Consider the following 9,138-nt stretch of genomic DNA (forward strand, 5'->3'; position numbering starts at 1 on the left):
TGAATGAAATCATGGAATAGACATTTATTGTATTCCAGTTCGAGAGGGGGGACATTTAAGATCAAGGTGTCTGCAGGGTTGGTGCCTTCTGAGGGCCATAAGGAAAAGTCTGTTCCATGCCTCTCCCCTAGCTTCTGGTGGTTTCCGACAGTCCTTGATATTTTTTGGCTTATAGACGCATCTTTCCAATCTCTGCCTCTGTGTCTCTCCATATGTCTGTTTGTGCTTTCTCTTCTTATTAGGACACCAGTCATATTGGATTGAGGGCCCACCCTGCTCCATTATGATCCCTTCTTAACTAATTATATCTGCAATGATCCTATTTCCAAATAAGGTCACATCCTGAGATATTGGGGATTAGGACTTCAACATATGAGTCTTGGGGGGGGACTCGATTCAACCATAACACCCACCTTTACTCTTCCTCATTCACTGCGGCTTCTAACTGAAGCAAGTATGTACCCAGCAGTCAGAAGGAAATGTAGGTAGGGATTCAGGCTCAGTGAGTTGGGGATGCCAGGAGCTGAGGGGAGCCATACTGCATATCTCTGATCATTCAAATGCGTCCTTTTTCAAAGAAGCTCAGAGGGATTGGCTTTGAACATTTGAATTATTAGACCTCCTTATAATTAGTATTGGCTTTGTATTTGATTAATGCTGTTGCACTTTAGGAGCACCTGGCTGGCTCAGTCAGTAGAACATGGGACTCTTGATCTCCGGGTTGTGAGTTCGAGTTCCCTGTTGGACTTCGAGTTTACTTAATAAAAAATAAAAATAAAAATAAATAATGTTGCACTTCAGCACTTCTCTGTGGGACTTGCCTCATCCCCGGGGTCTCTTCAGATACAAAGTTTCCCGCTGCCTCATGAGAGAAAGTCACTTCCTGCAATCCAGTGTCCCCTCGTGCCCAAATTACAAAGGTTCTTAGTGACAGGCGACAGAAACCATCTCTGGATAGTTTAAGAAGAAAGAGATTGAGTGGAGGCATTTCCTTCCCTGCCTCTGAAACTGCATCTACACACTCGTTTTCCGGATTCCGAGGAGTCCCTGAGCCCAAAATGGGAAGCCCATTGAAGGCTGCAGAGACAACCAGATAGAGTTTCCAGGGGCAGTGGAGGAAGGCCTGGTGTCCGGGATGGAGAGGCCCTGCGGGCTGCCTGGGCCAGTGGCAAGGCGTGGCTGGGGCCTTCCTGTTCTCGGTGGCTTGGGTCCCCTGACCCAATGGGACCGCCAGTTCTCCAAAGGTACAGACTAGGTCTGACTCTCTCAGCACCCCTAACTGAGCCTGACCCCTGGCTGAGCACAGAGTAAAAGCCCCCGGTGTACTTCCTGACTCATCTAAGGTGGCTTCTCACTGCTTCCTCATCCCGTTGTTTCCAGCCCCTCCCCAGCCCTGTCCCTAAGCACTGCAATTTGAAGGTTCCATTAGAGCAGGCCATACCTTAAGCCCTTGGGCTCACTTTCAGGGTGAATTTCTGACAGATGAGTGCTTTCTTCCCCACCCCCTTCTCCAATCATTCATTGTTCTTGCTGCAAATGAAGGAGAAAGGCAGGCAGTCCTTCGGCAAAGCTGCCGGGCCCCACTCTTGACACCTCCCTCGCAGAAAAGCATTTGACAACCGGTTCCCATGGCAACAGCCTGTCTTAGAAATCATTTCTTGTTCGGTGTGCCAGACACCCGCCTTTCTCTTCTTGAGAGTAATGGCCAGCATGGAAAATGAGATCAGATGAGACAAGGAGAGTGTCCAGACACGTGGAGCCAGCAGGCTGGCCGGAGGGCTCCTGCTGGCCAGGGAGGGTGCATCTCAACGTGTCTCCCCAGGGCCGGGGAGGGGGTGGGCGCTGGTGGTCACCAAGGGGTTAAGAGATGAGGTCTGAAAAAAGCTGACAGTGGCATCAACAGGCGCTATTTAGAGCAACACAGTAGCGACAGAGTTCTCTAATTTTGGAAAGGGCCATGTTCGCACATGCCGAGCCACTGGGCCTGCCCTGGAAGCTGCTGGCTTCCCCTCTTATTGTCTCTTCGTCAGTCTTGGCACGTGGGCAGTGCTTTCTCCTCAGAGGAGAGCTGCCCCTGGCCCCTGGCCCTCGTCCTTGTCCCCACTGAGCTAAGCACTGAGAGACCCAGACTTGATTTCTGTTCCTGGTGGAGGTGCCCTGCACCCCCAATCTTATGTCGGAGCTCCACTTGCAGGACCTCAGAATGTGACTTGGGGAGGTAGGGCCTTTAAGGAAGTTAAAACGAGGCTATCTGGGGGGGGGGGGGGGGGGGGGGGGGGTGGGTGATCCAATCTGAGTGGTGTGCTGATAAGAATAGGCAATTTAAACACCCGGAAGAGACACCAGCGGTGTGCAAGCACAGAGCAAAGGCCTTGTGAGGACCCAACGAGAAGACGGCCATCAGCAAGCTTAGAGAGTGAAGCCTCAGAGCAAACCCAGCCTGCTGGCATCTCCATGTGGGACTTCCAGCCTCCAGAGCTGGGAGAAATCCATGTCTGTTGTTTAGGATGCCCAGCCTGTGGTACTTTGTTATGGCGGCCTGAGCAAATTAGTGACTTCCCTCTGGGCTGCAGAGGTCCCACTTGTCAGACTCGGGAACGTCAGCCTCAAATCGTTCTGCTTGACGGCCCTGTTCTGAGAGGATGGGGTGCCCGGGGGGCACCAGCACGCTCGCTGCCCTCACATGATACGCTTGTGTCTTGACATGTCTGAAGGTCTTTTCTCTCACTGGATACAGCGTCCTGTGAAGTTGCTGATGGAGGCCCTTTCCCTCCAGCAAAAGGAGGCAAAGGCTGGTCTGAGTGGCTCAGCTTAGGGAGGCCTGGGCCACACAAATGATTGTGTCCTTGCTTCTTCCACGCACCCACCTTTACCATATATGTAATGTACGTGAGATCCCATAATGGGATTCCTTGAGGTTGGGATGCTTTCTTCTTTCCCTGGGTATCCTGGCCACTGGGACTATACTTAGCATGAAGACATGGAGTAAGTGTTTCTGAATATATTAATGAATCTTATTCTGGCCAAGAGATAGAAAATTGGTGGTCTTTTGTTCCTAATGGTTTTGGGTTTTTTTTTTTTTTTTTAAGAGAAGACAAAGGCTCAGGGAAGTGAAGTGAGGCACCTAGAGGCAGAACCAGCACTAAAACCAAGGTTTCCTGGATCTCAGCTCAGGAATATTCCTGCTCTGCCGTTCTGTAAACTTAACACCCAGCTCACTGTGTGTACACCCGCTTCAGGAGAACAAGGACAACACCTGTATTTTCAGTCAAACACAATGTCTCAGGGACAGCAACCAAGTGTGAATGTACGTGTTATGTCTCAGAGGACCTGCTGTGACTCTGTGTACTTACTAGGAGTTACCTGTTCCATCTTTTCATTCCCTTCACTCTCTTAATGGCTACCAGTGTCCATGGTTCCAAGCAAAGAGATTGCACATAGTAAGCACTCAATACAATTTAAAAAAATGAATTAGTGGATAAATGAAAGAAGAAATAATTCTTAATTCTCCCCCCTGGCATTCACAGTTCTCCATGACCTGCTCCCTAATTTCCAGTCTTCATAGATATAAGCTTTTGCCCTAGCTGGCTCAGTTTCCTCTCTGGTCCCAGAAAAATGTGTCAGTTGTAACTCTGCTCTGCTTGTTTCCCCAGACTCAGATCACCCTTCTCTTCCTTACTTGTCCATCCTGAAGTTGCTCATATCTTCAAGCTTAACTGTAGCCTCTCCCTGCACCCCCCACTTCTGGCCTCGTGCACAAGTAAAAGCAGGAGGAATTGGGGTCTGCAAGGCATGGGTGGAGGAAAAGGAACCTACAGAGCATGGTGAAATGGGGCTGTGAGTTAGGAAGAAAGCCTGGAGAGACAGAAACAGAGGTATTGTCTTTGCCTTTGCCACTCAGAGAAACCATGTCCTTGGGCAAGTCACAAACCCTGCAGCTGAAATGTCTTCATTTATACAGTGGGGTTTTAGACTGGACAATCTCTAAGACACTCTGGCCTTAACACTTTGAGCATCAGCCCAAATAGCTGCTCTTCGTAGAGCTCTCAACTCTCTCTTCCCTCCTCTCCAAGGCCTTGTGTGCGAAGAACCCTACTCTTCAGAGATCTTGACCCTCAGTCATTCCTCTTCACCATCTTCAACTTCTTCCTCTTGAATAGTTCTTTCCTACCAGCATTTAATGCACTGAATGTTTTTTATATATTTCAAACAAGAAGGTGGACTTACACTTTTGTCCACGATGTAACACCTAGTATGACACCTTCCTGTATTGCCTTCCTGCTGTAAACATCAATAAACAGGATAAAATATATGAAATATAAAATATATGAAAATATAAAAATATTTTAAAAAATATGTTTCCAGACATTAGACTGCAGGCAGTGCAGAATTGTGATTCCTGATAAATAAGAGACAAATGAAATGAGTCCTAGGATTGCCCTGGCTTTCTTCCCACAGACACTTTCTTGATGTTGGTGCAAGGAAGAGGTACTCAAGCAGAGGACAGTGGTCTCATGGAGTTGAAAGAAGGCCAACATATTGGAATTTGTCAGGCAGAGTATTAGAGAGAAGGGAGCTGTATAGAGAAATATCTCCATATATAAGCATTGTGTCCCCTTGAATCTTTCACTAAATATTTATTTATGCCTCTATAAAAAACACTCCACATCACCAGGCAAAGAAAACTGCAATTCCTAAAACTGGACATTCCCAGAGCTCACACAGGGCTTGGAGTTGTTTGAGTTATGACTAACCGAAACAGTGAAGCCTCTTTGAGTACCTGGATCATTCAGTAGACTCCAGAAGGATCTTGGCTAAATTAGCCCTAGTTGACTCCTTTTAATAAGGTTTAAAAACAAGCTTCAAAAGGTTGAAGCTGTTTCACAAAGAATTTACCTATCTGCCAGAACTAACTTCAATACCCTTTAAGGGAAGAGAACAAAATCCAGACACTCAACAACCTAACATTCACAATGACTAGTGTATTATCAGGGTTAAGTAGTCAGAGTTCAACCAGAGAAGCAGAATGAGTAGGAGACTATCATCTATCTATCTATCTATCTATTTATCATCTATCTCTCTACCTATCTATCTATGTATCTATCTATCATCTCTCTATCTAGTTGACCCTTGAACAACATAGGTTTGAACTGCATGGGTCCACTTATACACAGATTTTTAAAAAATAAATACAGTTTGGGCACCTGGGTGGCTCAGATGGTTAAGCATCTGCCTTTGGCTCAGGTCATGATCCCAGGGTCCTGGGATCGAGTCCCACATCGGGCTCCCTGCTCCTTGGGAGCCTGCTTCTCTCTCTCTCTCTGTCTCTCATGAATAAATAAATAAAATCTTTAAAAAATAAAATAAAATAAAATAAAATAAATACAGTTTACTATTGTAAGTGTATTTTCTCTTATGATGTTTTTAAATAATGCTTTCTTTTCTTTAGTTTACTTTATTGTAAGAATATAGTATATAACACATATACAAAATATGTGTTAATCAACTGTTTATGTTATTGGTAAGGCTTCCAGTCAACAATTGGCTATTAGTAGTTACATTTGGAGGGAGTCAAAAGTTTTATACAGACTTTTGACTGCACAGGGAGCCGGTGTCCCTAACCCCTGCATTGTTCAAGGGTCAGTGTGTAAGAAATATATATATGTGCCTTTCAGCTGGAACCGCCATTTTCTAGTAATTTACCAAAACGACCAACACAAAAGGAAAGAGGAGAGGCACCCACTATAAGTTCTCTAGGCCTTTGAGGAAACATGGAGTTGTTCCTTTGGCCACATACTTGTGAATCTACAAGAAAGGTGATATTGTAGATATTAAGGGAATGGGCACTCTTCAAAAAGGAATACCCCACAAGTGTTACTAGGGCAAAACTACAATGTTACCCAGCATACTGTTGACATTGTTGTAAACAAACAAGGGCAAGATTCTTGCCAAGAGAATTAATGTGTTTATTGAACATATTAAGTACTCAAAGAGCCAAGATAGCTTCCTGAAGTGTGTGAAGGAAAATTATCAGAAAAAGAAGGAAGCCAAAGAGAAAGATATTTAGGTTCAGCTGAAGCACCAGCCACCTCCACCCAGAGAAGCACACTTTGTGAGAACCTGAGAAAGGAGCCTGGGCTGCTGGAACCCATTTCCCATGAATTCATAGCATGATAAGTGTAAAAATAAATAAACAAACAAAAACCCCTCAAGACTGTAAAAAAAAGTGTGTGTGTGTGTGTGTGTGTGGATTTATTAGAAGAGGGATTACATAACTATGGGAACTGGCTAAGCAAGCCTGAAATTCATAGTGCAGACAGTCAGGAAGAAGAGATCACAGCAGACTGGAAGTGAGGGGAGAAAGAACAAGAGTAATTTCAGACCCAGCTGTTGTTTGGAGTTTCTGAGTTCAGGGAGGTCTGACCCCTCTTTTAAAGGCTTCCAAATGATAAAGTCAGGCTCACTTGTAATAATCTCCTTTTTATTAGCTGTAAGACAACTGAATATGGACTTGAATTACATCTGTAAAATTCCTTCAAAACAGCAGCTAGATTTGTGTTTGATTTAATAATTTGGAAAAGGTGTGCATGTCCTACAAAACCACTGCTGCTTTCCTTATATACTCCAACTTCCTATCCTAATTGGGTACAATTTTCACCAGAAAAACAATTCTAGGGACTGTCGTTCAGCCTAGCCAACTTGACATATCACAAAGTCATCTGATTCAGCATCCACTAAAAAATATTAGACATTCAATGAGGCAGGAAAATGGGACCCATAACCAGGAAAAAAATATAAACAGACCTATACATGACAGAAATTATGGAATTAATAGAAAAGGACTTTTAAAAATCCATAATAAACATACTTACGAATTTAAAGGAGGTTACCTCAGTTGGTAGAGCATGTGACTCTTGATCTCAGGGTCATGATTTCAAGCCCCCTGTTGCATGTAGATATTACTTTAAAAAAATAAATAATTAAAACCACATTATTTAAAGAAAAAAGAATTTAAAGGAAAAACTGAAGATAATGAGATAAATAGAAGTCATAAAAGGAACCAAATGGAACATCTAGAGCTGAAAATAAAATATCTAACATGAAAAATTCACCAAATGAGCTTAACTATAGATTAGAGACCACAGAAGAAAAAAAATTAATAAACTTGTAGACATAGTAATAGCAACTCTCAAAGTTGAAGCACAGAGAGGAAAAAAAGGCTGAACAAAAGGAACAAAGTCTCAATGACTGTGAGGACAATATCAAGCAGTCTAACATATGTGCAACTGGAGTTCCAAAAAGAGAATCAGCAAATAGTTTGAAAAAATAGTCAAAAATTTTCCAAATGTGATGAAAAATATGAACCTCAATATTCAAGAAGCTCAATGAATGCCAAGCAGAATAAATACCACATCAAAGTACATTATAATCTAATTGATGAAAACCAGTGAAAAAGAGAAAATCTTAAAGAAACTAGAGAAAAAAGATGCAGTATATACAGAAGAACAAAATGAGATCTACCACAGTATTTTTGTCAAGAGCAGTGCAAGCCAGAAGATAAAGGAATGGCTTTTAGTGTGCTACAATAAATAAATTACCAACCTTGAATTCTATATCTAGTAAAAATATTCTTAGAAAGTATAGATAAAATAAAGACATGTTCATATACACAAGCTAAGATAATTCATTGCCAATAAACTAGCACTAAAGAAACTGTTATGTTCTCAGGCTGAAAGAAAATTATACTAGATGGAAATTCAACTGTACACAAAAAAATGAAGAGTGCTAAAAATATTAAATCTAAAAGACATTTGTTCTAGTTTTGAAATCTGTTTAAAAGAAAATTGAACCCAGAAGACTTGTTTTCAACCAAGATGGATTAACAGGAATTGGATTTACTTTTTTTTTGGTCTGAAACAACCAGAAAAAAAATATATAAAGTAACAGTTCATAGGATATTGACTATCAGGCATCAAAGGCCAGTGATCCCTGAGAACCAGGAAACAAATTAAGTGACCCCTATAATTGCCCAGCTTGCTGCCTGAAGAGAATTTCAACTGTAGTGCAGGGAGAAGGAACCCAGGTAGAGCTTGGTGGGTTCCCTGAGTTAAATACATGGAGGTGGGAGCACAAAGAGAATTCATAAGCCAGAGTATTGGAGATAATAGAGCTTTCACACAGTGAGAATTCCAGAGATCTGCAGAAGGTCCCCCTAAGGATCCAGCTAAGTACTGATTAGCTCATGTGTGTGAAGAAACTCTAATGCTGAGAAAAGAATCACTTCAAAGGATTAGTGAGAACCATCCTCCTGGTACTCATACCAGGTCCAAGAATAGTGCCTTTTCCCACAAGCCAGAGTAGAAAGTCTCTTAATTCATGGGGCATTAGGTAGAGAACTTCTAAAGGTTTTCCCTCAGTATTGGGTAAAATTAGACTTATATTAAATTTTATTCTTCTGGTGTTGCCTAACTGCTTAAAAGCAAAAATCAAATGGATAAAGCTCTTACCAAGTAACTTAACCATATCCCAGAATAAAGCTCAAGTATATTTATAAAATTAAAAATTAACTAGCAGGCAAAACTCACACTGTCTGGCAAAAATCATCAGGCATGCACACAACCAGAAGTATATGACTCACAATGAGAAGAAAATAAACTGAAACTGACCCAGAAATGACTCAGAAGATAGAATTAGTAGAAGAGATCATTAAAACAATTATTAGGACCGAATTCCATATGTTTAAGAAGCTAGAAGAAAGATTAAACATGATAAGTGGAGATGGGGAAGATACAAAAAAGACCCAAATTAAATTTCTAGAGATGGAAAACTATAAATAAACTGAAATAAAAATACACTGAATGAGATCAGTAAAAGATTAGCTATTGCAGATGAAACGATTAATGAACTACAAGACACAGCAATAGAAATAAACCAAAAAGAAACCAAAGAACAAAAAGGCCAAAAAAAAAAAAAAAAAAAGTTAGAGCCACAGTGTTGGGGCACAATTTTATGTGGCCTAAAATATACGCAATTGGAGTCACCAAAGGAAGGAGGAAACAGACAAAATACTTGAAGAAATGATGGTCAAAATTTTTCCAAATGTAATCAAAGCTATATACTTCAAGTTAGATCAAAGAC

This window comes from Neomonachus schauinslandi, chromosome 2 (genome assembly GCF_002201575.2).
Source record: "Neomonachus schauinslandi chromosome 2, ASM220157v2, whole genome shotgun sequence".
Lineage (NCBI taxonomy): Eukaryota > Metazoa > Chordata > Mammalia > Carnivora > Phocidae > Neomonachus > Neomonachus schauinslandi.